This window comes from Lissotriton vulgaris, chromosome 1_1 (assembly GCF_964263255.1).
Source record: "Lissotriton vulgaris chromosome 1_1, aLisVul1.2, whole genome shotgun sequence".
Taxonomy (NCBI): Eukaryota; Metazoa; Chordata; class Amphibia; order Caudata; family Salamandridae; genus Lissotriton; species Lissotriton vulgaris.
This window is the reverse complement of record NC_141685.1, coordinates 28,984,465-29,012,357: the sequence shown is the minus strand read 5'-3', so window position 1 is coordinate 29,012,357 and position 27,893 is coordinate 28,984,465. Positions and strand designations below refer to the sequence as shown.

The window sequence follows — 27,893 nt, the reverse complement described above, 5'->3', positions numbered from 1 at the left end:
ATGGTTCGCCTGGCAGAGTTTGACCTTAAGGTCAGTGAGATGGGGGTTAGCAGTAAGTGAAGACAGATGGAGCAATGACTGCTTGGTGAAAAGCTTCCCTGACTAGCAGAATTTCAAGCTTGAACATTAGACTGCTTGTGTGAGGCTTTTACGTCCACATGTGCAGCTCATTACATTAGGGCTTTGTCTCCGAGAAGTGCATTCTTGACCAGCCTTGAAGAGAAGGGAAACAGCAGGGCCTCGAGGGCCTCAGGGGCCTTGGGGGGGGCACGAGGGCCTCACGGGCTCCCAGGGCCGCAAGGATAGGCTGGTGCACAGGACGCAGTGCGTGTCTGTGAAAGTACTTTATTTTTGGACAGTCAATATTAAAGTGGGTTAGCATGTTTTAAAAGAAGGATGGTTGGTTAACCGTTGAGATTTAATCTGTTATGTGCTGTGTCAGCAGTATCTTGAAAAGAGATGGGTTTTTATTATGACTTTTTTTTAAAGAAATGTTTGTGTGTTTTTTTCATGATTTTACATTTTTTCCCTTATGAATGGTTCTTGCTGATCCTATGTGTCACAAGCGACACTGTAAGTTTTATTTGCCAGTTTGATAACCAGCAACTGGTGATCACCTGTCAAAAGCGGGGTGTGAGTAAATGAAAGCGTAATTTTGGTGTAATTTTGATTTTGATTTTGATGCTGACAAATTATGCAAGCCTGGATTTTGGGTTTTGGGTTGCATGAATGCATGCGTTACTGCTTGATTACATGTGCCATTGTGCTTTGTCTATGCTTTTTATGCTTACTATACTGCATGTATATCTGATGGCTTGAGATGTTGTTTTGTTTAATGTTGCTGTTTTTTTTTTTATATTATTACAAATGTGCCTGTGTTGTGAATAGACATGTATGATGGTATGTGTCGCTCTACACCACGTGGTTAATATTTGCGCTGATATTAAATTTCGTGAATGTTAAAATTTGGCCATAATAGTATTGAAGTAAAATAAAAGAGATATACAGGAAGCCACAATACTGCCCTTCTCCCTTAAGGAACAGGCAGGCCTAGATTTATATACATATCCTTGATTGGACCTAAGGATGAAATTATAGATTTGTGGCTCTTGTTAAAGGTGATCTACACTCTTCATTTTTTTCCCTTGAAGAAGGAACTGGACCATTAGCTGAGATTACGATATATGGTTTAGCGGCCAGCAGTAGAGTTCACATTTCTGCACTACTGTGACATTTTGTTTGCTGCTCATACTCTTGGTATTATGTCTCAAACTTGACTATCACTTGAGTTCGTATTTATTTTACCAGTCAACTCATTTTTTTTTATGATTAATGTATTGTTCAGGTTCACACTTTTAGACTGCAGAGATGTAATAGGAATCACCACATTATGCATAATTCCCTTTTGTATGACCTGACCAGACTGTTTCTTTCTCTTAAGACTTTTCTTTAGGCCTATATTTTTGATGCTTTCCAGTCTGACTGTCAGCTTAGTGATAGACTGGCTAACTGACTTAATAGTATAGTAAGAAAAGTTTTCCATCTCAATGGAAGACACTGTATGTTCATTCTTGAAATGTGAAAAATATAATGCCCATTCTAATTAGGTTCTCAGTTCTTTTTTCTGCTGTTTAATATTTGATAGACCATATGTGTTTTAATAATGGAAACACTAGGAGTTTTGTAGCTCGTGTTTTTTCTCTGTTTTCACATTTTTGATAAATTAGCCTTTTTCTGAATGTCCCTGATCATCTGTTTTATGTGATTTCGCTTTTGAGGTGTTCAAGATGAGGGATTTAGGAACACTTAGATTTTCTCATTGAGGAAAATGTTTACCCCAGTAAATGATGCCACTATGTGTAAGGATATCCATTCAGATAGAATTGAATGATAGTGTATTTTAGATCATGATAGTCCCATGGCGTATGACCACTCTCTTGAACATTGCAGGCAAACTGTTTGCAGTCCCCTTGTTAAATATTGAATTGTTTTTGTGCTAAATTGAAGGAAATTAACAATTGTGTCACATTTCCTACATCACTAGGTTCTGCAGGATATTACAGATCAAAGGGTGAGTGACACCCTGCAGAACGAATGACAAAGACAAATTCTAACTCCTATCCTTGACAGCCATAGATGAAAGCAGGAAGTTTTGGTCTATAGTCCCAGCACTCAGTAAGGAATCTGCACGCCATCAATGGTATTTCCAAGTCCTTTGTTTGCTTCATTGGTCAGCGCTGCACAACAGAGAGAACAGAGGATTTGGTTTTGCAACAGAATTTGAATTGGAAAAAGGGCAAAAGCTACCTGTTATGTACTGGCAACCTCTGACAGTGTACAGCCCCTGAGCCCCTTGGCCTGAGTTTTGGCCTGAGCCCCTTGAGCCCTTTGGTCTGAGTTTTGGCCTGAGTCTTGGCCTGAGTCTTTGCCTGAGTTTTTGGCCACATCGTTCCCTTTTTCCCCTTTTGCCTACTGGAAGAGCAGTGCAATGGAGAATTCAAGATTGGCAAGAGGCACTATCTTATGGTGCCCATGAAAGAGCAGCTTGAGCGTCCTCTGACACTGAATAAGGAGTGTTGGAGTTTGAGAATGTAGTTCTGGTTGGCACGAGATGACCTGTGCTCATGATCAAAGAAGAGCATAATATCTGTAGTGTCTGCCGCAGATGAGAGACACTGTTGCACTGCCTTGAGACATTGAGACTTTCGACTGAACTATGAGTGTTTGCCAAAAGGGCACTCCAACGGATGCTGAGACACATTTCCATGGAAGGCCTGAAATGAAGAGGCCCATGCGGTGATGGAAGAAGAGATTCGATGAACAATAAAAGTCTGCCAGAGAGACTTGGAATTGGACTCTGGGTATAAGTTGTGATCATATAAGCGATTCCTGAACAGTTAATTACTGGGTGTTGTGGAATTAATTTTTATTGTCTTGCTTACAGTATTTTAGAGTAGTATTCTGTTTAGTACAGATAGAATAGAAGTTCATTCTCTGTGGAAGAGAATTGTGAGAGCATTGAAGGATTGCATTGCCACTGTTTCACATGAGTATATAGTGTTTTCTGAAAGATTTTAGGATTTGCTATTGCTTAGGGTTGTGAAATTGCTAATTTTCCCTGTAATAGTGGTCATTACTTTCTCCTACTGTTTGTATGTATGTTTATGACCTAATGTCCTCTTCTTTAGTATTTTTGGTCATACCTTTGCTGAAATGTTTAGAATGGACATGCTTATCTAGCAATGAATTAGGACCTTGATGAAATTATGTGCAAATTAATGAGCACCTGTTTTCTATGTTCCTACTGGATCATATGAATGTCTTCAGCAAACGCTAAAACGGGCGACTGTTGTAAATTAGCAGAAATGGGTTAGCGTTAGCAGAAGCCATCTTGCATTTAGAAGTTATCTTATCTGCTGTTTAGAAGCCATTTTGTCTTCCTAGCAGCCATCTTGCTGCCATTTGCTCACCATGTGCTTTGTCCTACTTTCTTTTAGCTGCGCCTGAAGTCTGCCTAGTAACAGGATATATTTAGACTCCTCCACTTTAACGCATGCTCAGAAATGCCTGGTAGAGTCTGCAGCTGTTACTGATAAGTTTTACATAGGAATGTGTTCACCACGTTCTGAAACTGTTAGCTCCTCTCACTTGGTTGAACAAAGAGAACTTGTATGTCCATTTTAGGTATTCTTTGCGTGCTCACAGGAGCCAGGACTGCCCCTTTCATTTATGCTTACTGTGTAAGTCTGAAATGTATTTAAGGCGCCAGCTTTCTGAATTCCTCAGACTGTCTCATTCATTTGCCATGGCTTTTGGGCGACGCAGCCTCACCTCATATGAGTGTAATAAACTGTCCTTTGATATTTCAGAGTTCTTGTCAGTCTCTTACTGCTTTGATGGACTACTTATCAGTGACACCCCTGAGAGGCAGGATTTTTGATTACAACTGGGGGAGGTATTCAAGCGGCAACCTGGGAGGGGTGGTGGGGCGGGCAACTAGCAAATACGTGCTTCTGTGGTACTAGAGAATTTTAGCACTGTGGGTAACACCCAGTACCTGAGATGGGAGCCGCTGATCCGGCCATTGGTGAGCCACACACAGAGCTCGTGGTTCTGGAGCCGGGGCTCGGCTCCTGAAATGCAGAGAGGTTAGCTGTAGCAATGTCGGTGGCCCCCCACACGGAGCCGATTTGAAAATAAAATGCAAGTAGCATGCTGCTGTGTGACACACGGGTGCTGTGCATAATTTAAAAAAGGCATGCACGTAAATAGGATTACATATGTGAGCTGCCGGCCACCAGCTTGCTATTAGGCGCACAAGCGCGTGCGACATGCACAGCAAGCCAGCTGGTAGCTGTGCATGTCACGCGAGTGCTTGTGCAAGTGATAGTAAGCTGGTCGCTGGGAAAGTAGTACTTTTCAAAGCAGCTACTAAATGTCTCGGCCAGACTAGCGCATGTGCTTGATCAGGCTGAGACCTAAAAAGTATCAGCTGCCTGTATTTACTTTGGAACGCTGGATCTGAGTCTGCTACTGAAGAATCCTGCCATCTTATTTGTGTGTCCTCCAAGGCGCAGTAACACAACAGGGCACAGTTAATTAGTCTAAATAGTTTAATCGTGGGAACAACGAGCCACCGCTCCTCTCACGTCAGAAGAGAGGCACCAACTGACTCTTCATGGAACTTAGACACAGAGAAGCTCCATGACAACACATGGGATTCTGTATGGAATCCAAAACAAGCATACCTAAGCATAACATATTACCTCTTTTTGTAAATAAAACAAACAATATAATGCATAGCAAATAATGAGAGAAAGCGGTAAGCAAAAAAAAAAAACATTTTAAAATTACAAGAAAAATGTATGGTAGAATACAGTTAATGCAGATTATGCACAAAACATAAACATGAGAATCATGAAAAATGCCACAAAGTTGACCATAAACATAAAGAAGATTGCAAGTGATTGCTGAAAAGTTCAACGCAGCTTCCAGGGAAACCGTCTAACACGCATAGACTACCTTGGCACCTGACTTGTCGCATTCGTTTCAGAGACGTTACTTGGAGAAACATTTGCAGGTCCTGTCAAATAAGAAGATACAGAAACGTTTGCAGGTCCTGTCGGAGAAGGAGATACAGAAACATTTGCAGGTCCTGTCGGAGAAGAAGATACAGAAACATTTGCAGGTCCTGTCAGAGAAGAAGATACAGAAACATTTGCAGGTCCTGTCAGATAAGAAGATACAGAAACATTTGCAGGTCCTGTCGGAGAAGAAGATACAGAAACATTTTCAGGTCCTGTCAGATAAGAAGATACAGAAACATTTGCAGGTCCTGTCGGAGAAGAAGATATATTTGCTGATCCCGTTGGACAATTGGTATTGCCTGCAGACGCATTAGTCAAACCAGAAGGTTTATTCACTGCAGACTAAACTTTGACAACTTTTTTCCAGAATCCACCAATGTCCACCCCTTACCATAACGGCACCACCACAGACTTTCTCTACACAAATGGGTTCACCAAAAGACATGCAACCTTTTCTTACAAAATTTGTGTTTTTAATACGAACCATGTCCCCAGGACTTCGCAGATTTCTTCAGATTATACCTGCCAGACATCTTCTTCTGCGCTACTTTAACACAAGACTCCAAAGCAACATTATCCACACAACATGAAACTTTGTTAGAAACAGTTCTTAACAACCAAGCAGGATAAAGAGTAGAAGTAGTTACTTTACCTTTAAGTGAAACAAAAGGTGCAATTTTTGTAAGTGAATGTGGCGTTGTGCGATAAAACCACAACATGGATCTGACTGCACCCTCCACATCAAAACTGTTGTGTTTAGCCCACTTGATACATTCCATTACTACTCTGTTCATTCTCTCAACTAAACCGCTGGTTTGTGGGTGTCCAACAGAACTTCTTAAATGCTTCACACCGGATTCACTTAAAAACTCACTCATTTCCTGATTAACAAATTGCACACCATTATCTGAAACTATTGCCTCCGAAACCCTTCCCTCATAAAAATCTTTTTAAGAAAGAGTATGGCATTGCTAGCAGTGGGAGACGCACACAACTTGACTTCAGGCCATTTGCTGTGAAAGTCCATTAGTACAAATGCAAAACGTAAGTTGTGGGGAAGAAAATTGAATGGCCCAACCAAATCAATGCCCACCTTAAGCCATGGCTTCGTAGGAAAAGAGATGGGTTGAAGAGGAGGTGTAACAACTTTCAAACCCTTTTCTGCTCCTCTACAGACAACACACTCCTTGACCCTCCCTTCTATGTCTTTGTCCATAGAGGGCCACCAATAGTGTAGTCTGAGACGTTTCTCATCCTCATCGCCAAAAATTATGTTGTGTCCTCCAAGGCGCAGTAACACAACAAGACACAGTTAAGTAGTCTGAATAGTTTAATCGTGGGAACAACGAGCCACCGCTGCTCTCATGACAGAAGAGAGGCACCAACTGACTCTTTATGGATCTTAGACACAGAGAAGCTCCATGACAACACATGGGATTCTGTATGGAATCCAAACAAGCATATCTAAGCATAACACTATTGGCCTGTGAAGGAAGATGCCTGTTACAATTTATTTATTTTGAAAGTATTCTGTAGTTCAAACATGACCAACTCGGGTATCAGAGTACTTTACAGTTTATATAACAAGAGGGGAACAAGCAATCAGAAACAGAACCAACAAAGCAAAAAATACACACTAATGAAGAGCCAAGGGATTCTCGCCACCATAGAAGCTGGGCCACAGATCAGCAACTGCGACTTCGGTGTCCACTGGAATAACCAGTCAGAAGCAGAGATTTCTTCGTCAAGAGCCCTTTGACTTCCTTTTTGAAGAGGACCATGGAAGGATTCACCCAGACTTCAGGGGGGAGGTAGTACCAAATCCTCAGTGCTATACCCGAGAAGGCTCGATTGTAGGTTTTTTCTTCTTGAATTTTGTTTGTATGAGCAATAGTGTGCTGGAGCTTCTGGAGGCTCTCGCACCGCATGTGAGCTCCAGTTTCTGAATGAGGTACAGAGGGGTGTTGAAGTGAAGGCTTTGTGTGCTATGCATGCAATTTTTAAATGAATCTACGCTTTATATGGCAGCCAGTTTAAGGACAAAAGGTCAGGGTTGGCTCACTCTTATAAACTACTCTTTATGGGCAGTTCTTTTGCTCTAATTTGGTTTTGAAGCATTATACTTTTTTGATTTCACACTCTAATTCTATTCTATTCTGTGGTGGGCAGACTCTCACACCCAACCTGCACCGCAAGACATGGGAAGTGCAAAAGGTTTAGCCATCTCACGATGAGGCTTGGCATTTAATCTTTGTTTTACCAAAAAATACTTGTTGTGAAATCTATACTTAGCCTGGGCAGCTTCCACAGCACAGTGGCATATTTCTTGGTGAGAGGAGTTCCTGAGTCCAACCATCAGAACATGACCCAGATGGAAACTTAAATCAAACTAAACACTGGTAGTAAATATGTGATGATAAAACTGCACTGTAAAACAATGATCATTTGATTTGACCCTTGGGGGGAGAACACCCAGTCTCATAATACACTCACTAAAATATGATCTAGTGAGAAAGTTATGAATCTTGAAACAAGGATTTCTGCTCTGTGGTGTTGCTACTCCTGCTTCATCAATCTTCTTGTAGATAGTCAAATAACATCCTTACTATGTCTTTGTGCCCTTAATATCCATTATTTTATAGAGGTGGGCGAGCCAGTGAAGGATGCCTGGCTTTAGCTCAGCTCGGAGTTTACTCGGATCCTCAGGCCAAAGCGAGCCAAGCCATTTTTCCACCTCAGGAGGCCTTCTTTAGGGGTGATTGACATATATTAAAAATCGGGTTTGACTTTGCCACACATGGTGAAAGCAGAGTTGGGATCAAGCAGTTTACACTCTTTTGCAGTCTGCATTGGCCATCTTCTTGTTAGTAGTTTGCTTGGGATACTCGGGCGGCACGAATAGTGCTTCAGGCCCTGGTTACCCCTTTAACACCCATGCCCTGGGTACATTTGATACCATGTACTAGGGACTTATAAGATGGTTAAAGTCATTGCCAATTGGGGATGCCAATTCACATATATCAATTTCAGCCTGTTTCAGAGCACTTTCAGAGTCCTAACCAACAGTATCTGGAGCAAAAACTTTGGGGGTGGCCATCCAATAAGGGTACTGTCCGCCAAATGATGACAGAGGCAGACTTGGGCCCTACGTCCTGTAAGCCCTCTCTATATCAAAGTACGGGGATAGCTCTCTGTTTGGAATCCATGTTTTAAACTAGTCTCCCCAGTTTGTTGTCCTTCTGTGCCCTTTGGCAGTCCCACCAGCCACAGATTATTTCTGCACGATCGGCATACTGCATCTTCCATGCGTTGTCGGCTCATTCAGTCTTTTATGCTCGAGTAGTGGTTCCTGCCACATCTTGCAGGGAGGAAATGCAGCCCTCTGCCTCCATAACTTGCGAGGATAAGTTACGCAAGAATTGACTGAGGAGCGAAACCCCTACCCCATAAATCTTGTTGTCAAGTCTTTGTGGTTGTCTTTGATCACTTGGAGTACTGTTGCTGTGTAAACTGTCCCTTCCTGTGGTAGTAGGGGAGGCCCTGAACTCCTCTCTCTGCCGACCCGGTAAGTGCCACCGGTTTGGTGTATGTATCTATCTGTCCCTAGCCCCCTGCAGCTTTCTCCTTCACCATGTTGGCAATCCAATTCCAACATGAGTATTTGCTCCCTTGGGCACTCACACATCCTCAGTCTCTGTCCCAGGGCAATTGGTTGCCTCTGGTGCAGTGCTAGGCCAGATCAATGCCACTCCCCCCACTCCTCACCTCTGTGTCTGTCGTTGTCCAGCGCCATCGCCTGGTTGGTCCTCTTCCCTTAGCGGCTCCCACAGTGCGTTAGAATTGGTGTGAGGGGAAGGTCACCTCGCATATAGAGGCAAAAGATGAGAGAGGTGCCTATTCGCGGAATGTCATTTGGTGACTGCCACCCTCACTATCCACTCTGAGTTCTTGGCAGGTATGCTCAGCCCTGTCTCCTCTCTCAGGGGAGCCAGCAGCAGTGGGGGACATAGCCGAGTTCGATCCCCAGTGCCTTGCCACCACAGCGGGAGTCCCCATGGGATGACCACTCCTCCTCATTGTCTGTTTATTGGCCGCTGGCCGTGTTTTCAGCCCCTTCTCAACTTATGGTGGGTCCAGCAGCAGGAAACAGTGATTGGGGCAGGTAGTCAGCCACCGTCAAGGGCTGATCCCTCTCCAGAGGGGCAGGATGCTGGAGGATATTCGTTGCCGGCACAAAGCCTGTTTAGATTGCAGCGGCCAGGAAAAAGATCTTCAATTAGTGTAGTGTAGAGACCACTGATAAGTTTCCTATATTTGCCCATTTTGTCTTAGTAGGAGTTAGTAGTAGAGTTGGATATGATATTTGATTCACTCTGGAGGTCTTGAGGGCACAGTTCAACTGTTGGTAATTTGAAGAGGTCGAATTCCTCCCGGAGAGTTTCAAATGTTTTGAGGGCCCCCTCAGGAAAGACCTAGCTGCTACATTTGGAAGGCCAGTGGAGTCATCGTCCAACAGCAGGAGTAATCCCCTGTATCAGCTTTATGGGGAGAGTCTTGAATAATCAATTCCCATACCCATGTGTGGTCTGGACCCCTCAGCCCCTTCTGTGCTTCGACTTTTAGTATTGTTTCCTCGCATGTGGCCCATTTGATTAGGTCATTTCCCCACTCGTGGAGTGTGGGTCCCCTGAGGGGTTCCAAAAGAGGGTTATCTAGCATTGTGCAAGAGCCAGGGCTAGATCTGCACATCCTGAGGAAATCATATTGGCTTTAGGTTTGGGAAATATGCCTAAGAGGCAAGCCTCTGGGGAATTGTATGTTATGCCCTGTTGCAGCAATTATGTAACTTGTCTTTGTTTCCCAACTTTTGGTCCAGTTCATTTTGTACCTGGAAAAAGCTGTAAAGTCTGATATGGTGGACATGAGTGCTGGCAGCGAACGTTCTGGGGAGGCTAAAGTGAGGAGTACGTTGTCTGCTTACAACATAATTTCCAGGTTTCCGGCTTTGGTTTCAGTTCTCCAAATGTCTTCTGAGCAGTATAGGGTGAATGTGAGGGGCTCTGGGGCTATCAGGAAGAGTATGGGTGAAAAGGGACATCCTTGCCTCATGCTAGGTCCAATGGGGTTCTTTCTCTTTCTTTCCCTTTTCTTCTTCTCCACTTCTTTTCTTGTCTGTCATCTGTTTGTTCTCATCCAAGTGCGCACTTCACATTATGTATTGTATGCATGCTCAGAATTTAGATTTTCCTAAGTGTAAAGATTCAGAAAGTCTAGACTATTATGCATTTCATCTGTAGCTTTATCAGCATCTACTTTAAATGCAGTTAAAAAATGACTGCACTTCCCAGAACCCATTGGAATGCATGACTACAGATAACTGCACCTGGTACACCGTCATGGCACACTAGGTATTGCTGCTAAACCTCCCGTGCATGCAGCAAGTCTGATAATGAACATTGAAAAGAAGATGCATAGGCTTTTCTCGTTTCAGTTTCTATGTGTTCTAAAATTGTGGTGATTTTTTCAGTCTTTTACAAACTTTTAAAACAGTTTTGCTCTGTTAAAATTCACAGGGCCAGTGTTTATCCAAAGAATGTTGGTTGAGTTTATTTCCTTCTTTTGCTTGTCCCTTTTGCCATTTCTAATATCCATCTATCTTCTCCTAACTCACTTTTTCGCCTTTGCTCCTTCAGGTAATGTTTTAGTGTTTTGCTCACCTCCAAACCTGTCTCTTTTCCCATTGATCGCTTCCAGCAGTCTAGTCCCAGGATGTGCAGGATGGAGGTGTGTTTGCATCTCATTATCTCATAAAGATTTGATTGCAGCTGGTGAAAGTTTTTTTCATTTTTTATTCTTTTAAAACATCAACAAGAGGAAACGCATTGAGGGATACAGGTTGCAGGGAGCATCAATGACATAATATATGTGACAAATGTAAACACATCATGGTTGGGCAGCATTGCTATTTACATCAGTGTCGGAGCAAGATCTACTAAGGTAAAGGGTGATCACAAGGCGAGGAGGAGATGGTGAGGACTACAAAACATGCCCATCCTAATAGCAGGCAGTGCGTCAATAAATCAATAAATTATAAGGAATGCAGGGAACACATATGGGTAGATCACATGATGTCTAATCCATGACTTCTGCTGGCACGGCTCCCAGCCCCACCGTCCACAGGGGAACAGAGATCACATGAACAGGTTGATACACATCATACTTCTGTACAATTGTACAGAAATTATACATTCATAAGGTCCCAGAAATAGTTCCTTCATGGTGGTCGAATATCGTTCTTAGCTTCTATGCAAAAGATATATATATCCCAGTTCCCCTCACCCCCTCTCCCACTCCTCTAGTGAGTAGCATGTGTGGTGTGTTGGCCTCTGCTCGTGCACAGTGCAGGGGAGTATGCAGCTGCCTCTTGGTGTCCAGCACAGAGGCTGCTTTCCAGTACATTTTTATTTGTCACTTGAAAAGTATGCATGCAAGGACTATGAACCGGTGTAAGTGTTTGCCCCTCTTTGCTTTAGGGTGAAGGCCTAGCAGGCAGGATTCAGGAGTAGGTGACTGTGTATGGTCTGCGAGTTCCGCTATGGTGGCTGTAACCTCGAGCCATGACACCTGTAGTGGTGGGCACCCCCACACCATATGTCAGAAGCTGGCATCAGCCAGTTTACAGAATGGACACTCTGGTGTCGAATCAGGAAACATGCGCTGGATACAGTGGGGAGAGAGATCACTGTGATATGTGTAGTTAAACTGTGTGAATTGGAATAGAGGGTTCAAGTAACCACTCGCAGCATGTTGTGGCATGCGCATGCATGACTTGATCGGTTGCGGGAGCATAGCGTTCCATCTAGCCAATGCTGTCCCCGTGTGCAGCTGGTGAAAGGTTAATGGTCGGCATTTAACACACCTTCCTTTTGCTCTGTGCTTCAAACAATCGTTTAAAGATTGGCTGAAGTGAGGTGCTCAGTGCTGTGCTATTGGAAGCCGGCGTCCTACTACCCAGTTGTTTATCTCAAAATACTACTGAGCTACACATTTTTTATTTCTGTCAGATCTGGGCCTGCACCTGCTCTACCTGTAATAGAGGAGAAGCTGCTGAGGAATTAGCACACATGCTGCTAGTTTCACGCTCTTCGATCACAATGCAGTAACAATCCATTATCCAGCTACCTCACCTATCACTCGTTGACTCTGTACCTGCCTTGGACCTGATAGGGAGCTCTGTTTCTTTTTAGTAAGGTTTGTGTTGTACAAATACCAAATGAAAAGCAAATTTTTCAAATGAAGAACACTTTGCCGCCATTAAGCTGTGCTGCTGTAGGAAGTAGCTGAGATAGTAAAGACCCTTGTGGCCTGCGGCACGCTTTGGATCATTTGCTGTTGGCTTTCTCTCCATGAATTAATTTAATTTTAGATTGTTGAGCTGTGCCTATGGGATTTTGTGTGTATTTTAAAAGCAGTGCTATGCCAGTGGGCCTTTGTAAAAGCTGTGTAGGGGCTGTGTACTTGCCGGGCATGTGAAAGAGTTGCAGAACACACTTTATCTTTGTGTTATGTGCAGCGTGCACTGTTCTGGTGCATTTTGCATCTTGTGGAAATAATGAGGTTCTAGAGCCACCAAGCAAATCCATTTTTTGTGCAAAGTACCTTGGGTGTTGGAGTGTTTGGCTTTGTGTGTCATGCAAGCAATTTAACAATTAATTTGTGCCTCGTAAGGGATCCACTTTAGTGATTTCAAATATCCTGCTTTCCAGTAAGTCAAGGAGGCTGTCATGTTTGACCGTATCAAATGCTGATGAGAGGTCAAGGGCACTTAAAAGGCAGGATTCATTTTGATCAAGCATTTTTTACACGTCGTCAACGATGTGAGTGGGGCTGATTCAGTGATTCCTGAAGGAATCCGGATTGGTATTGGTTTAAGAGTTGGAATTGCTCTGAGTAATTACATAGCTGGGTGAAGAGATTTGAAGGATGCAAATCGCTGAAGTGGTTTGAAGGTTTAAGTGTTGACATGATTTGTAGTATGGTTATTTCATCAAAGGATTTGAATGAACACCACGGGCAATATATTTGGGTGTGTGTGCAGGATGCTCAGGCCACATGGGTGGGTGAGGCTGATGTGTGAAGGCGCCGGGAGGCGATCCAATGAAGTCTTTAAGTCAATTTCAATTTTTTTGTCTTCTCCAGGAAGAAGGCAGCAAGTTATTTGCGATTAGGCTGAAGATTAGACCCAGAAAGCAGGTTGGGTTTCCTGTTAGATTTCAATTTAACAAGTTCAAACAGTTCTTTAGGTCGATTCCTGGCATTGTTTTGCAGTTTCCTAAAGAAGTTTGCCTTTGAGGTATGTATGCGCTTGTTGTTAATGCTGCTTACATATCTCAGGTGCTGGAGGTGTTCGAGTGAGGAGGAGAATCTCCATGACCCTTCACTCAATCTTCGATTGCATCTTTCAGTGTTTAGACTACCATTGTACCAAGGCTCAGAGTCTTTGGTGGATACTCTTTTTAGTTGGAGGGGTACCATAGAGTCTAGAATGTTTGTCATTGAATTAGTGTAATGATCAGTAAGGTCCTGGACATCTGAAATGTCCCCGGCAGGGGTTAGTATGTCATTGCTGATAGATGTCAGTACATTCAGGTTTATGTTTCAAGGGTTTCTTTTCCAGTGTCTGTTTTTTTATGTGAACCTTTTTTGAGGACAGCGATTCAGTGATGAGCAAAGTGATGCAGTGGTGGTCTGTCCAATCACATAGAATGATAGATTCAAGTTGAATGGAATTAGCTTTAGAGATAATTAGATCCAAGGTCGCTCCCAGGTTGTGGGTAGGACTTTCGCATATTTGGATCAAGTTTAGGTCAGCTAGGAAGGTTTTTGGGCTAATCACTGATTGGTCATTTGGGTAATTCAGTAGAGGTTGAAATCACCAAAGAAGATTTGGGCGCAGCATACACCAGAGTTGGTTGTGATGATTTCCATAATTTGTTCAATGGATGGGAGGTTATCTCCTGGAGGGTGGTAAAACGCATGCAATTTGTATTGAGGCCTATCTTTACTCAGGATATTGATGCCTAGATATTCACAGAAGATGAGAGTAGTGTGTTGGTGTTGTTTCACAGAGAGATTATCGCAGTGAGTACAGGGTTTACCTTCACCAGGTCTGTTTGGTCACTCTAATCTGATGATGTTGTAGCTGGGTGGTGCTAGAATGTTGAGCGTTAGTTTGGAGGAGTCATTTAGACAAGTTTCAGTCAGGACTATCAGGTCAAGATCATGAGTAAGGAAAAGGTCAGCAATATCCACTGTGTGTTAGATGCCGATCTGCAGTTGAGTAGTGTGCATTTCAGGTGGGGTATGGCGACTGCGGAGGCAGCCTGAGTGATGGCAATTTGCTTGAAGTTGGAATTGTTAACTGCCCTGGGATGGGTCCTAGGATCTCTATGTGGAGGAGGGAGTAAATATTGTTGTCTGATTCAGAATATTTCATCCTGATGGGTCAGGTGGAAGCATGGGGGCAGGGAATTGTCTTCCAGGTCACATGAGGAAACGTTGCGATTGCTGGGATCCGATTGGATATGGGGGTGACCTCCGTCTAATGTGATTGTTATTGGATAGCTAAAGGGAGTGTCTATTGTAACCCATCGGCCTGGTGGGACACCAACAATTAGCGAGCTCAGGGGTGAGAGATATTAGACTTTAAACCTCAGCCTTAAGTTGCTGAAGCTCCTGAGAGATCTCAGTGAGTTTGGTGTCATTAGTAATGTGGGAACAGGAGGTCATGATGGTGTTAGGGAGTAGCTATGATGGGAGAACCAGGGGAGGGTGGAATAGAGATGGAGTCATGATTGGGGAGTGGGGGTGTTGGACTCGTAAACTGATTTAAGAGTAGATAGGCGCCATGTTATTGGTCATGTTTGGGGGTTCTGAGATAGCAAGTGTCAGGGTTTTACAGAAAGGGTGTCACAGATGCATCAGTGCTGACAACGTGGCTCAGGATTTTCACCCATTCTTTTTAATCTACTCATGGAGCCCCTGGAAAACGCATTGAACTCAGTGAACATTCTATATTACCTATATGCGGACGACACCCAACTTTATATGAAAATCTCCTCACCAGAAGACTTCATCTCCCTCAACGCTATTCCACAGAATACCCAAAGTTAGCTCACTGGCAACCACCTCTTGCTTAACACCAAAAAATGGAATTCCTCCTCATCTCCCCACCCAATCACACACCCAAGATAGACTTATGGTTAAAACATCTAACTTCCTTTGATTGTGCTCCACTCTTCATTGACTCCGCGAAGTCCCTGGGAGTCACCATGGACAAACACCTGAACATGCAGGGGCAAATCACTAAGGCCACCAAGGGAGATAATCACCAGATGCGTATACTAAGGAAACTTAAACCCTTCCTCCCAAAGACCGACTTAAAAATGGCAGTAAAAGCCCTAGTGCTACCAAGATTAGACTATGGAAGCACCACTCTATGCGGTCTCCCCAAATACTGGCCGGCCCGCTGAGGGCATCACTTAACGCTGCGGCCAAACTGGTATCAGGTACTAAAAGAAATAACTACATCTCTCCGACCTTGAAAGTTCTGAACTGGCTGCCCTACGAGGCAAGAATACACCTAAAGATCGCTTGCATGACCCATAAAGCCCTGCATAGTTTTACCCCCAGTTACATAGCTCTAAAGCTAGAGCGATCGGGAGGATGCAGACAACTGTGAAGTGCGAGTTCACTACTACTGAAACCACAATCCTTCCATAAAAAGAGAACTGGTTGCAGAGCATTCTCAGGGATTGCACCAAAAATTTGGAACTCTCTGCTTCCAGTGGTACGTGGAATCTCCTCCTTTACCTCCTTCAAAATGGAAGTAAAAATGCTTCTAATGAACAAATTCACACCCTAAGACTTTAAATCAAATGTGACCTCTAGTCACCATATATTATTGCCTACATCTTTTGAATTGAAGGCGAATACCGAATGTATGTTTACTACTTCAACCACCTAATGTTTAATAACTGTATATTGTAAAGCGCTATGATACCCTTGTGGGTCATGGTCGGGCTATATAAAAACTTTATAAATAAATAAAGTAAATGTTCAGAGGTAAGGGCCAGAGATGAGGTGAAGGTTTAGTATCGAGTCAGGGTATTTTAGTGGTCGCTGCTCTGGGGGTGTGATGAGGGCTCAGGCTATTATGAACAAAAATGTTGGTTGAAACAAGCTGCAAGGGTAATGGTGAATGCATGCTTCTGGGTAATCTGACGAAGGTGAAATGGGAGGAGGGGAAAGGGGTGAAGCAATACAAGTAGTGGGGGGAGAGGGGAGGATACAGAACGAGGTACCCGTGGGATGACTAAATGGCTAGGATGAGCTTGGGTCAGGGAAGAAAATTATTCACCACAGAGAGTTTGATGAGAGGAAAATTTAATCAAGTAATTCTAGGCTGCGTTCAGATGCTTGAATGAGGATAATCCCATTATTATAAAGGGAGATGGTTGCCTCTGCTCGGCGAACAATAGAGGGAGTTATTGAGAGTCTGAGATCGTAGGGGCTTTAGTGGATGCAGTGATCTGGAGCATAGAGCAAAAGGCTCTATTGTGCTGGTCTTTTAGTGCAAAAGATAAGGTCACTTATGATAGCTCCTTTATACGTGCATACATAGGGGGGGAAATAAGGGGTTCTGGGTGAAATTTGAGTAGCCTGTGTTTGTATTTCTTGAACACGGTTTTAGATCGTTTAGGGGGTGTATGATAGTGTAGGAATTACAGCCGTCTGTAACCAGTTTGGAGTCTAGTGATGTTCGATAAAGGGAATCCATGGCTAAGGGCACCAAATTTCCAGAGTGGAAAGAGGGGAGGGACTGGAGTACTACATACTCACGTGGGGGGGGAAGCTGTGGGGAGTTGAGGAGAAGGGGGCATGGTCAGATGAAGGAAGGAAGGAAGGGATGAAGCAAATCATGGGGTGGCTGGAGAAAAGTTCCATGACTCCCTTCTTCAAAGACATCCCATTAAACAACAGCATAATGACAGAAGATCTCAAGAGAGAAGAAGATACTCTTTCTGTTTTGGGCTTCCCAGCGTTACATGCATGCGATTACTAGGTGGAAAACAGCAAATCCTGAAGAGAGGGCCCAGCTGCGAATATAAAAAAGGGAAGTTGAAATACATTAGGTCAAACTAGATTATGCAATTAGGAAGATAGAATCCAGATTAGAGGGATAGTGGGTATAGGATGAACAGTGGCCTAGGATGCACTTGGAAATTCGATAGACCGAGCCAGTCTGGAAATCTAAGCAGAATTAGTAAACAACATCATTCTAAGATGGCTGCCACCATGGAAATACTTTGAAGCTATGGAACATGATAGTCCTTCTTTCATGTCCATAAGAAGGACATGCTAAGTCCTATGTCAATATCTAGATTCCTAGAGTCCTAGAGGCCCCACCATTTTAGATTGGGCAGGGACTTTATATGGGGAGAGGGTCGCTACATGATTCAGGCCCTACAAGGCCCAGATAGAGCACCTTTACGCCACAAGCGACCCAAACACAATCAGCACACAGAAGGCCCCAGTAATCAAGACTTGAGGCAACAGCTAGGGAAATCCTCCTGAAAAAAGAATTAGTAGTTAGTAGTGAATGAAACCAGGCACCTCTGTGAACAATAAGATTTGATGTATGGCACAACATCCTGATGTCCACTGTGCTGTCTTGAGTCTTCCTGATCCATCTCTTCCTCCAAGAGCTGTTCTTGTTTTAACAAAACCTTGACCATATGAATCTACCTAAAGCTGTTACTAGTATATGTGTGCTATGCGAGTGCCCTTTTTTGGTTAAATGTGTCTTAAATATGTCTACATAAGTTTCAACAGTAGTAATAAATTATATGCTTTTACAATCAATTAAAAATTGTAAATGCACATTCTGGTATTTTCCATTTAAGTAATTTAAAAATCTTTACATCCAACAGAAAACAATCCTTGATTGCGCAAAATGTTTAAGAATAATGAAGATAATACTGTAAATCTGAAAAAGCAAAGTCCGAAACATTGAGTTTCAGTATTCAGGAAAACGTAAGTACCGACAGAGGCAGCCGAACCTGAACATGAACTGACAGATCTTTGAAGTACGTCAAGGGCAATTCAGTGGTTCCGTCTGAGGTGTGTACCTTTGTGCCTCACGATGAAGAAATGACCTCTAGAAAATTAAGGCAACAGTGATCAACCACTTCTTGTGTAAACATGTCCAATACCAGCTCTGATCATGAGGTGGTTACAGGAGTACTTTGCTTCCTAAATTGATATCAGACCACCATTCAGTGCTAGAGGTGTACTGTAAACTCTTTCAGGCCATTCCACAGCAACCAGCGAAAAGCACTGTTAACTGAAAGTTAAAAGAAATGGGGGTTCTGCTATATAAAACACAGAGTATATTTACGAAGCCTAAAACTGCATCAGAGAACACGCACAGGGGAAAAGCCATACAAAATGCAATGAATGTCTGAATATCTTTAGTCAAATTTCAGGCCTAAAAAAATATCAGCGAACTCACACAGTGGAAAAAAACCATATCATTGCAGTGAATGTGGAAGTAGTTTTACGTAATCATCTAAAGTCATGAGTCATCATCGAACACATACTGTGGAAAAACCATTCAAGTGCAATGAATGTGGGAAGAGCTTTATAAATTTATCACACCTAAAACGGCTTCAGATAACACACACTGGAGAAAAACCATGTCCTTGCAGTGAATGTGGGGTGCCTCCTGGTCATTACCTTTGCCGTGAGTGAGACAGACTCCTGCTGCCTGCTTGCCCGCTAGTTCTGCCACCTTTCGCGACACCCGCTTCGCGGGTGCCGCTCATCTGCAGCTCGACCCCGTCCTCCCTGGTGTGAGCGCCCACAGTCGGTGGAGAAGCAAACACGCTCCCAGGTTGAGTCCATCGGAATTCACACAGCGCGGCGAGCCTACCGGGGGACTGCGAGGACCAGCCGACTCAGCTCCACACAGCTGGTGCCTCTTCCCCCGGCGGCCACGCCCCCAGCCTCCGGTGATTTCAACGCCGTGGTTCTTTGGCTGAGCGGGTGCCTCCTGGTCATTACCTTTGCCGCGAGTGAGACAGACTCCTGCTGCCTGCTTGCCCGCTAGTTCTGCCACCTTTCGCGACACCTGCTTCGCGGGTGCCGCTCATCTGCAGCTCGACCCCGTCCTCCCTGGTGTGAGCGCCCACAGTCGGTGGAGAAGCAAACACGCTCCCAGGTTGAGTCCATCGGAATTCACACAGCGCGGCAAGCCTACCGGGGGACTGCGAGGACCAGCAGCCTCAGCTCCACACAGCTGGTGCCTCTTCCCCCGGCGGCCATGCCCCCAGCCTCCGGTGATTTCAACGCCGTGGTTCTTTGGCTGAGCGGGTGCCTCCTGGTCATTACCTTTGCCGCGAGTGAGACAGACTCCTGCCTCCTGCTTGCCCGCTAGTTCTGCCACCTTTCGCGACACCCGCTTCGCGGGTGCCGCTCATCTGCAGCTCGACCCCGTCCTTCCTGGTGTGAGCGCCCACAGTCGGTGGAGAACCAAACACGCTCCCAGGTTGAGTCCATCGGAATTCACACAGCGCGGCAAGCCTACCGGGGGACTGCGAGGACCAGCAGCCTCAGCTCCACACAGCTGGTGCCTCTTCCCCCGGCGGCCACGCCCCCAACCTCCTCGTATAAACCACGATTGGCCAATTCCGCACCGCGGGACGCGCGCGGGACGCAGCTCGGGGCGAAGACCGGGCAAAGAGCGGGCCGTTTGAGGCCGTTCGAGGACCGGAGAGACTGGACTGGGCCTTCTTATTTACTCCAGGTACTAACTTATACTTCCTTCTCAACTCATTACTCTTCTATTACATCTTGGATTCCCTTGAGCTACATTGCTCATTATGAGCAACATGGAGACTAGGAGTAAAGCTAGCCTGGCAGCCAATGCCCCTACTACAACTGCCCCAAACCAAGGCAAAATTGATGATTATTTTTTGAAGGCAGGCTCCCTTTTGATAGACGATATCACCCTCCTGGAAAGACGAATTTCGCAGGAGATAGAATGGGTGAGGAGATCGTCGATGGGGGTCATAGCAATGTCGAAAACCCCCGAGGATAGGCAGACTGCAGATAGCTCCCAGCTTGGTGCATGTGGGGGGTTGCATCGAACCACCAGTATAGATCTTTCTGAAGGAACATTGAGTGACTTAGATGACATGAGCCTTTTGTCCCTCCCCCTAACGCAAATTACCCAACCTCCAAACACTACAGAATCGAGGGAAGACATTGAAATAACTACTTCAAGCCCCCCAACTCCGGGGGAAGAACTCGTTATTACTACCACTAATACCCCTAAGCTATTAAAGTCACCTAGCATAGACCGAGGGCGAAGGGAGGGTGCCATACAAAAGAGGAAAACTGGGAAACAGAGTAATAAGGAAAGGAAGGGAAAGAAAACAAAACAAAATGTGGGGGCAACACAAAACACAACTAGAACAGATCATAATATCCAGGAAAGAATATCTCCTAGGATAATAATTGATCCCCCCCAGGTACAGTCCAGGGATACTCCCACTGAATCGCTACCTCTTTCCGTAGAACATAACCCCGAGTCTACGGAAGAGGACATAACACTAGCGGACATTGGCCACCTCCTGATATCAATCATAAGTCCCTTAGAAGCTCGCCTGATAAAAATCGAGGCGAGACTAATCAAAATCGAGAATACTGCCCTAAAAGTTATGGAAGGCTGGAAATCGGGTGCTTCTTGCTCCATATCCCCCCCCATGGACCCGAAACACAAGAACACTTTGGACCCCCTTAAAAGCGCAAAAGCAGCTGAGACAGGAACAACAACTCTAGCGGGGGATAAAAACACTAAATCAATCAGCATCCAACCACCAAAACCAAAATCTAACTTGGCAACTCCAGCGACTTCAGGAGGCGCTACCAATAAACAAATTAGTGCTATAAAACACCAATCACCAATAGCAATTAACACAACTCAGACAAATGCGCAACACAAAAGTCCCCCAAAATCTCAGTTGAACACTAACCATAATCCACCTGACCCAAAAACCCTTTTAACTAAACCTCCAAGAACAGTGACTGTTAATCTTCCACCGGGGGTAGCGCCATACACTGCTATTTTAATTGGGGTTCCCGAATTGAAATCAGACTCATATGAGACAGGGGAGTCGTTGAAAAACAAAGTAATAAACTGGCTCTCAACACATAGGCCGCTTCCTAGAGGCAAGACCAGCGATATCCGTATGGCAAGAAGAGTCTCATGGGTGGGTAAGAGTCCCAAAACAATTAGTGGTGACTGTATTCTGGTGAGTTTTAAAGAACCAGGTACAGTCCCATTTATTTGTGGTTCTTTTTTGGAGGACGAAGGGAGTACTATCCACCCAGTCCCTCTGTCGTTCTTCTATCCACCTAGTGATCACCTATCTAAGGCACAGAGGAGAGGTTACTATCCGGACCTTAGGGGAAAACTGGGAAGGAAATCAGGAAAGGAGGACAATTCCCTTTGACCATGCACGTCCACCCCCTATCTACCCTCCCACATACTGTGATTCACAGGGATGGGAAACTGTACAGAGAAGAGGAATGGGAAGGGGAAATCATGATAGAGAGGAGCCATGGCCCCCAAGATGTTATCAGCCACCTTTTCTACCGCTGTCTAATCGTTATGACTGCCTAGAAACGGTGGACTGACAGCTGGCTTCCGTAGTAGGGGCAAAAGAGAGTTCGGTAGGCCCTGATCAAGGTTACCAAGTCTCCCTCACTACCAACGAGGAGGAAATCTGTATAGGGACTCAAGACTCTCATTATGAACCAAACAAAAGGGAAAATACTCAAGAAACCCCGTCAATTGAGGAAGTTCAAATGGACTCCGTCCTATGCCCAGCCCATACTATCTTAAGGGCTAGCCAAGCTGGGACACAGATTGCCCCACTAATCCTAAAATTCCTCTCCTGGAATGTTGCAGGTCTAAGTAACAAAATAGATTCGGAATCATGGGCTGAGCTAGTACACCCAAAAAGTGTGTGTCTCTTTCAAGAGACTTGGACAAGGGAAGAGATATCATCTAGGGGATTTCAGATTTTCTCAATCCCCGCTCTATGGGGTGGGAGACGACGACCGTCCGGAGGACTGGCAACCTGGGTTGCTTCAGACCTAGGATGCATAGCATCAAGATACCCAGTAGACTCAGAAGACATACTGGTAGTACTACTGGAATGGCCAGGCCCTTTTAAATTATTAGTTATAAACATTTATTCCAGACCAGTTCAAACAGCGGCCACTTCTAAAACTATAGAGTCATTGTCGTCCATTCTAGAAACCATCCCTGGGGATATGTCCTATCTAATAGGGGGCGACCTCAACTCACATTTTGAGCCATTACCTGGCCTACTTGATGGACCCTCCCTAGAGGAGGATTCAAGTTGGCAGGTTCCCCAGACAGAGGCACCCCCTCCCAGAGCTTGGACACCGTTGGCCGTTCAAATAAACACATTGAATCTCACCTTTGGTCTGAGAGCGTGCAACGGCCGTACCAGATCTGACATTCCATCTAAATGCACATTCAACAAGGCAGGTAGGCAAAGTAGACTGGATTACTTTCTGGTCCAAATGCAGGAGTGGAAAAGGGTATTGGATTTCAAAATAATAGATAGAGACGACAGTGACCACAACGCCCTGGAGCTAGAGTACGTCATCCCTCCTCCGGGGGAGACTGCATTATGCGCACAGGAATTGAGAGGAGGGCACCTCTTGGAGAACAACCGAAGGCGGATAAGATGGGAAAAGCTTGCCTCCAGTAGCGAAAAGTTAGCCGCCCTCTATACTGGGATCATTCCCATTCTAGACGAGGCTTTTGAGTTATGGCGCCTTAACTCTACAAAAGACATTAGCGAGGATATAGCTCAGTTACATCTAAATCTAACCAAGAAGCTTGAGGCTGATTTTCTAAGCACTGGGAGACCAAGAGCGCAGGGCTTACCCAAAAATACCTGGTATAATAGCACCTGTAGACTGGCAAAGCGAGACCTCTTAACCACTGTAAAGGAGGGGGGCTCAAGGGAGGAAATTCGACTCAAAAGGAGGACCTATAAATCGCTCATAACCAACGCTAAAATAGAGTGGGACGTTCAGCATTGGGAGAATCTATCGGAGTCCCTAGCTGAAAGGGATTCCCGTAGATTCTGGAGAATTATAAACCATGGAAGTGGGGATCTCCCCTCGGCTGTGGAACCAAACATCGCTGCAAACGTCTGGCAGGACCATTTCCAGCAGCTATATTCCTCTGACAATGAGGAGATAGCAACAATAAAACCCTCTACTCATAACACGCATATTGCTGTCCCTTTTACCATTAAAGACATAAGGGTGGCAATAGCAGGGCTGTCCTCCGGAAAGGCCCCGGGACTTGATGGGGTGCCGGGCGACCTCTTCAAACAAGAACCTGAGATCTGGGCACCCTACCTGATGATATTGTTTAATGCAGTGCTGGGGGGGATGAGAATACCGGACACTTGGCTGGGAGCGGAGGTGGTCCCAATATTCAAAAAGGGGTCGCCCCTGCTTCCAGTCAATTACCGTCCAATTAGCCTCATCGATGTGACCCAAAAGTTGTTCGGCAGATTAATCCTTGATAGGCTCCAAAGCTGGATGGATGAGACTGACATTTTAAGCCCTCTCCAGGCGGGATTTAGGAGGGGAGTCTCAACAGTCGACCAGTTACTTAGACTTAACATCCTGTACTGGAAGACAACACACCTAGAAGGGGGGTCACTGTATGCGGTTTTCGTTAATCTCCGTGCCGCCTTCGACCTGGTCCCACGGGCCAGGTTGTGGGCAGTACTGGCAGATCTGGGTGTTCCCGGCGATATACTGCACATTTTAATCAGGCTACATACAGATAATTACGCCCGTGTAAGATATGGAAGGGGCGGTAGGCTGACAGATAGGTCCCCTGTCCAACGTGGGGTAAGACAGGGATGTGTGTTGGCGCCGACCCTCTTCTGTCTTTTTACAAATGGGGTAATAGAACACCTGAGTAGGATCCCCAATGTTGATGCTCCACAACTAAACAACAGCAGGGTGCCTGCGATTATGTTCGCGGATGACACCCTGCTGCTGGCAAAAACACCAATGGGGCTGCAGAGAGTTTTGGACGGTTTCTTGGAGTTCTGTAACAAAAGAGGTCTAGAAATAAACCCCTCCAAGACCAAATTCATGATTCTCAGCAAAAAAAACAAAAATTGCCCAAATCCCCGTCTGGGACCTGTATCTCTAGAAAGAGTCCAAGTAATCGAGTATCTGGGCATTACACTTAATCAGTCTCTGACCTGGCAGCAACATAAAGCAACGGCCACTATAAAATTTACAAAGCGCAAGCTATCGGAGGTATTGCCTACGGGGCAGAGTTATGGGGACACACATCGCTACAAAATATACAGGTCGCAGAAAATAATTTTATAAGACAGCTAGCGGCTCTCCCATCGAGTAGCCCCCTCCTCCCCCTGAGAATGGACTTGGCACTGCGCCCAATCGCTGAAGAACTGGGCCTAAAACCTCTGACTTACTGGAGACGTCTGTGGAGCAGTCAGGATATGGGTCACTACAGAAGCGAATTACAGGAGCTGCTCAGGCTAATACATGTGTCCAAAATCCCTTGGCTAAAGTATATCCGGGACATGTGCACAACACTTGGAATCCCTGAGCTGTGGTGTAACCCTGAAGTAACTGCCACAAACCTTCCAAGGAAAGAACTCTCCAGACTGTTTTACAATTTTATGCTCGAGAGAGCTCTGGGTTCAATCAGGGAAGGATCTCTAAGTGACATTTTTACCAAAGCAAAAGACTCCTATAGACCTGAGTATGTTTTGGATGCTATGTCCCCTGTGCATGTAAGAAAGATTTTCCTGCAATGGAGATATGGCTCGCTACCACTGAGGGCCTTCACCAAATCCTGGAATGGCAACCTGGAGTTGGCTACATGCCCAGCATGCAATTACAAGCTGGAAAGTGAGCTACATGTGGTATTCTTTTGTAGAGCGTATAGTAAAATCAGGAGCTACTGGCTGGTCCCATACTTAAAGAACTTGGGTTTCCGAACCTATGCCCCAGCGTACAGAGTGCTAAAAACAGACTTATCACCTGCAACTGTCTTTGCCATGGCGAAATTTTTGATGGCAATGTGGAGAGCACGCGCAAGAATTATAAAAGACTCCAATATGGCATTTTCTATTAACTTTTAAGCTTAAATCATACATCTTTTTAGACTCCAATAATGGCCTTTTAAAAATTTGTGATACAGAAATCATTTTTAATGTTTTACGGTATGTTTATGTGTTTATCTTTTATGATCTGAAACGATTGAAATAAAGATTATTTGAAATTGGAAGTAGTTTCAGTAACTCATCAACATTAGAGGTTCATCAACGAACACACACTGGAAAAAAACCATATCAATGCAGTGAATGTGGAAGTAGCTTTACTGAATCTTCAACATTAAAGGTTCATCAAAGAACACACACTGAAGAAAAACCATATCCTTGCAGTGAATTTCTGAAGAGCTTTTGTCTATTATCACACCTAAAACAGCATCAGAGAACGCACACTGGAAAAAAATAATATCATTGCAGTGAATTTAGAAGTAGTTTTTGTTTCCCTTCAGGATTAAGAAATCATCAACAAACACACACGGGGGAAAAACTAATATCATTGCAGTGAATGTGAAAATAGTTTTACAGAATCATCTAAAGTCATGAGTCATCAGCGAACACACACTGGAGTAAAACCATTCATGTCCAATGAATGTGGGAAGAGCTTTATATATTTATCATACCTCAAACTGCATCAGAAAACACACACTGGGGAAAAACCATTCCAGTGCAATAAATGTGTTAAGAGATTTTGTCGCTTATCAAACCTAAAACGTCATCAGCAAGCACACACTGGGGAAAAACTGGGGAAAAACTGTAGTGTGGCCCTTAGGGTCACGCTATTCTTTGTTAGCCTGAGTTGGCAACCATCTTAGCTGCGTGTCTTTTTATTTTTGCGCACTACACTCTGTATCTTCTTGTGCAAGACGCCTTTTTGCCCACATGAGCTCATATTGTTATAGTTTGCTCACATCGTACAAGGTCGAAAAACAAGCCACTGTGCTTTCCAGTTCTGGTCAGTCCATACTACCTAGACATAACATTAGGCACTTATTGAGAAATGCTTGCATTATACTAACACTAACTAACACGCAGCAGCTTCCTCAACACAGATGGAAGATTTCCTTCTACGAACTAGAGCTTTGTTGAGCCTATGATGTAATCTTACTCCTACGTTCTAAGGTGAGGGGTTCCCCAGAATTGGCCCTGAGATCTTCTTTTATATAATACACATATTCCTACCAGGGGAGGGTGGTCTAGGCGCTAAAGCCGTAAATATCCACTGGTCAATCAGAATCACCCTTCTTATTTTACGGTATTGTAACTTTGATCATTGTTTTTATCTTATGTGTTATTCTGCTGGTAATAGCTCATTTACTGCATTATTGAACAACGCATAGTTTGTTAGTTGAAAAATAAACATTTTAAACTTTACATTTTAAACTTTACATAGACTCTGCATTGTTTGGTGTGGACAAGCACGGGTGAGTCAGCAAAAGGGTGTGCATTGCTACCGCAACTGAAAGATCAGGAGGTCCGTGTTCTGGGTTTGTCTAAGCATTAGGTATCTTCGAAAGGTCTGGGGAACTAATGAGACACTATAGCTAGTCGGTCTAGCGATTGTGGGTTCTTAGGTGTAAGTGCGGTTCAACCAATCTTGCACTAACGGCCTATTTTCTTGAGCATAGTTCTGTATGTGCAGAATCTTTACAACAAAACCATTCAAGTGCAGTGACTGTGGAAGTAGTTTTAGTTCCTCTTCAGGATTAATGTATCATCAACAAACACACACAGGGGAAAAACCATTCCAGTGCAATGAATGTGTAAGTAGTTTTAGAGAATCATCTAAACTCCTGAGTCATCAGCGAACGCACACTGGAGTAAAACCATACCATTGCAGTAAATGTGGAAGTTGTTTTAGTTCCTCTTCAGGATTAATGTATCATCAACAAACACACATAGGGGAAAAACCATTCCGGTGAAATGACTGTGTGTGTGATTTTGCCGCTTATCAGTCCTACATGGACATCAGCGATCACACACTGGAGAAAAACCATTCCAGTGCAATGAATGTGAGAAGAGATTTTGTCACTAATCAGTCCTACAAAGACATCAGCGAACACACTGCAGAAAAAGCATACAATTGCAGGCAATGTGGAAGTAACCTTCGTGATTCCTCAATATTAAGGAATCATCAGCGAAGACACACAGGAGAAAAGACATATATTGGCAGTGAACATGCAAAAAGCTTTTGTCAATCTTCAAACCTAAAAATAAATCAGCCAGCACTCCACCATCACCATCAATGAAAGTGTCTATTCTGTGCTATTGTTTATTTGCCTACAGCCAGGAAAAACATGAAATATCAGGAAACCCATTGGGAGACTAACCCAAAATGGACTAAAAGTAAAGAAACATTGTTGGTTTATATTCTGTGAGAGAGTTTTAACTAAAGAAATCCAAGCACACCTGACCATGCTACCTGTAAAATCAACACCATGAAGAATGCTTGGACTAACAAGGGTATTTTCAGCTAATTTTAGAGATTAGTACTAAAACATATAAACCCAACACACTCAAAACAATTTAA

General features: G+C 44.2%; 1 pseudogene; it reads left to right on the top strand.

The window, feature by feature from the left end:
• Window positions 1–27,398, top strand: LOC147737041 (uncharacterized; annotated as a pseudogene).
• The last annotated feature ends 495 nt before the right edge of the window (window positions 27,399–27,893 follow it).